Below are 4,123 nucleotides of genomic sequence, written 5' to 3' on the forward strand. Positions count from 1 at the left end.
GGGGAGGGAGAAGGTGCTGCTTTTTACTTTTTCAGTTGTTTTTTCTTGTTTTGTTTTCTCTTGAAAAGCAGTTTTGTTGTTGTTGTTTGTTTGTTTGTTTGTTTGTTTGTTTGTTTTTGAGCAAAATCCATTACAAGCAGTAAAACAAGTGCCAAAATGATTCATCCTGATCAGTTGCTTTATAGCCTGAGAGATGACATGATAAGCAGTGGAATAATGTTGGCATAACCCTTGCATAGAGGAATCTCAGAAATTCTTTGTTTCAGGCTTTGCACTGGCAAACCTTGTAAGTAAGAATAAAAACTATAAGTAGAGAAAAAGGAGGGCGAGAGGGAAAGGGAGGGATCTCATCAATCTGTATCAAAAAGAAAATGCTACTTCATCTTCCCATTATATGCCAAGTTGCCGGGAGAAACTCCAGCTAAAAAAGAGATGATTATTTTAACATAAAGATGAAATCCTACATCATAGCAATGGGATAACAAAATCATAACTGTATGTTTTAGCTTTAGCTGCCAGTGCAGTATGACTGCTATGTTGTAAATAAACTTTTTCTATCATTTTTTTCATTTTCCTCTTTGCAAAGCTAGATAAAACAAACAAAAAGGCAGAAAATAGAATAAGCATATAGATAGAGTTAAAGAGAGTAAAAACAAAAGCAATCTTTATGATATACTGGAAGAAAAAGGAGATTTCTCCTGCTATTCAGACTTGCTTTCCCTTAGCGTAAGGTTTGGTGCCTGTCGTCTCACACAGGGAAACAGAGCTAACTTGTCTTCAGACAGTTTCCAAAATTAAAAAAAAAAAAAGCTTACATTAAATACAGTAAATTTCAGGAATTCAAAAGTATTTGGCTTAAAGCCTATAAATTCAATTCTTCAAATGTGAAGTGAAGGAGAATCTTCTAAAGGAGTGTCCTCCAAAGATAGCTACTGCATTACTCTAATAATAGAGCCAGAGGGAACACACTGGTCGTTGTGTATCTGTAACTGTGAGAAAGATCATGAGATACCAGTTTTACAGAGTGGGAAGGAATTACTCTGTCCCTTAAACTGAGGAAGGAAATCCAACATGCCAGTTCACCAGTAAACAGGGCTTACTTGGTGCTGGTGGAAACAACCAAAATTCCAGTTTTGGCAGAGCTACTGTTTTTCTTTCAGAATTGCTGAGAATGTCTAGTAGTGAATAACTCTTAATCAGACTTGTTTATTTACATTAAAAGTCAGCCTAGGTCACACTGTTCGCTTGCTGCCATTTGGTCTGTACTTACTCCTTCCTGAACAGGAAGTCCTTAAGATTAAAGATTGCATTTTTATGGTCTCACGCCTGCATAGGCCCAGCTATTACCTGATGAGCAGTGTAGCCAGGATTCGGTTTCTAGAAAGGATATTAACAACCATTATTGTTTGTGTGCATGTCAGGATGAAAAATAAATGGAAATCAAAGTATAGAAACATAGTAAAAGCAGAATCACAAGAAACAGCTAAGTGATTGTTCACAATATTGGGAATAATACATATTCAGAGAGAGATATTTTCAATCCAGAGGTCAGCAGAGTGCTAAATCACTAGAATGCATTTAAAATCAAGCAGCAAATGTGATTTAAATACCTCAAAGCTGTTTACCACTGGACATACATTTACACTGGTTTTATAAAGTATGAGGAATTTAAAGTGCTTGCTTTTTAGTAGAAATAGGCTTTCTCCCCAGCATTGCAGAATGTCTGCTTTGGCACAAGAGGGTAAAGGAAAATTTTAAGCAGAGTAATCAGTGTGTCTAAAATGGTCAGGATGACCACTTGATTTCATAAATTCATCATCTCTTTTATAATGTGGATGTTTCTAATTTGACTTTATATTTCTTTGTTACACTCTGTAAATTACCAAAATAATTACTTTGACAAGATCTTGAAAAAATGGAATTATCACTTGAAATCAACACAGCTATATCCCAGCCCAGTATGAACAAGTTATGCCATTTTGTTTCAGGTATAAAATCCAAATGATTTTTTGGGGGAATGACTTTTGACCAATATTTTAATATGTAAACTGAAATTGTATATGGCTATTTTTGAATGTATATGTTCTGTAGTTTATCTACTTAACAGATATCATTAACACATCATTTGTATTGACAGGGCTGTGGAGCAACAGCATAACTTGTGTAGACAAAACCTCATGCTCCAGTGTTGATGGGAAAGAGTGGGAAGGAGGTCACTACCAGGGAGATGACTGTAGCTCTAATCTCTGAGCATACTGGCTTGAAATGAGACTGAGTCTACAAAACCAGCTGTACTAGCCCTGTGCATTGCCAGATTACATACTGTGAAAGTTTGCCTACATCAGGAGTGGCTATATGAACATATTTCTGTTAAATTTGCTAGCATATGTTAATACTCAATTTTATCATACTGGATTTACAATGACTGTGAAAGGAAAGTCAGTATTTAACAAAGTATAAAGCTACTCAGCCAAATTTTAGCCAACATGTCCCCAGAATAATATATTGCCACCTTCCCATCACCACTGTCACCACTTCCTACTCCCACACTGTTTTATTCTGCATGGTAACACTGTATTTACATAGACACCCACAGGTCCCAGGTTAAGTTAACCTTTTTCGTCTTTCATTTGTATGTACTAGTTTTCTCCTGAGTGTCTCTCTAGTGCTTGTCATTAAAAAGGGAGGATGTAAAGCTGTGGGTGAGCAGCTGGGAAGTGCAGGGCCAACTTCTTTCATGAATGTCAAGCAACACAATTTGGGTGATTTCTAATCTAACATGAAACTTGCTGGTATGAAGAGAAGCCATCAATGAGAGACAACTTCCATGTTTTCTGAAAAACTGCACTACAGAGAAATGCATCACTAGGATGATCAGGTGGTTTTCTTTTTCCCATGTGCTTCCGGAATTGTGCAAATGATAAGAAACAGAATGATTTAGTATTGTGGCCTTCAATTTTACAAATATTTTTCAAAATGATTTCCACCACAATCCACATTTCAGCTACTGAAACCTCTCTGAGATATAACTTTATTCCTGGATGAGTATTGTGGTCTCATATTCACATACTAATGCTGTTAGGAGCTGGAGTGTGAATAGGGACATCCAGAGGGAGAGCTAAAACTCCCAGTCTTACCCAGAGAAGACATGATGCCAGGAGTAATAAATCAATTCTTTTAGTTTGTGAGAATAGATATTTGTAGACTAGGGCAGAGGAAAGAGGAATCCTATCTTTCCTTTAAACATCTTGTAAGTGTTTGACTCAAAATAATAATTTGTTCTTAATTCAATGTAGAAGTTTCTATGCTATATTTATTTGCACTCAAGCATCTCAAACTCTTTTTGTCAAGCCTTTGCAAATAAATGGTTTTACTAAGTGAAGAGATAAAACTTTAAGAGTCCACAATAAAAAGTCTATTTAAAAGCAGAAGTTGTTTATGGGGAACAAAGTTTTTAATCAAACTTGCCATCAACATTTTAAAAAGGAAAAGCCATTTTTCAGTCACAGCCTGTGCTAATGCTTTGAAGTATTAATGTAACTGTGAGAAAATGTCTATTAGTCTTAACCAATTGCTGAACATTAGACACAACAAAAACAGGAAAAGTTAAAGAGTCTCTGTTGACTTTCCGCTTGATTGTAACAAAGTACTCATTTTCTGATTTTCTTTTTTGAAGTGGCAATTTATACATCAGGGCCAGGCTCTGTGGGTTTGTTTTTGTTTTGTTTTATTATTGTTTTTTATTTGTATGTATGTGTGTATCTTAAAAATAACAATAACACACACAGAATTCCCACCAATCTATGCTTTCTCTTTTAGTTCAAACATGAAGGACTGCTATTTGTATTTAATGCACACACTGCCAATTCTGTCTAATTCAAAGACACCACTCCAGCTGAAAGTAAAACCTGGGACATTGGTGCGTGGGTCAGAAGAAAATCTGGCTGGTAATTACAAGTCGTTGTTGAATAATATGGCAATTAAATGGTGTCCATCTATCTAGAGACAGAAATGTACCACAGGTTCCCGTCACAACCATTTTTATGGTACAGTACATTGCTGAAGCATGAGCACTTAGCCCTAGATTGGGAGCACTTAGTCTTATCTATAATTGCCTAGGAAA

Source organism: Meleagris gallopavo, chromosome 1, assembly GCF_000146605.3.
Source record: "Meleagris gallopavo isolate NT-WF06-2002-E0010 breed Aviagen turkey brand Nicholas breeding stock chromosome 1, Turkey_5.1, whole genome shotgun sequence".
NCBI classification, from domain to species: Eukaryota; Metazoa; Chordata; class Aves; order Galliformes; family Phasianidae; genus Meleagris; species Meleagris gallopavo.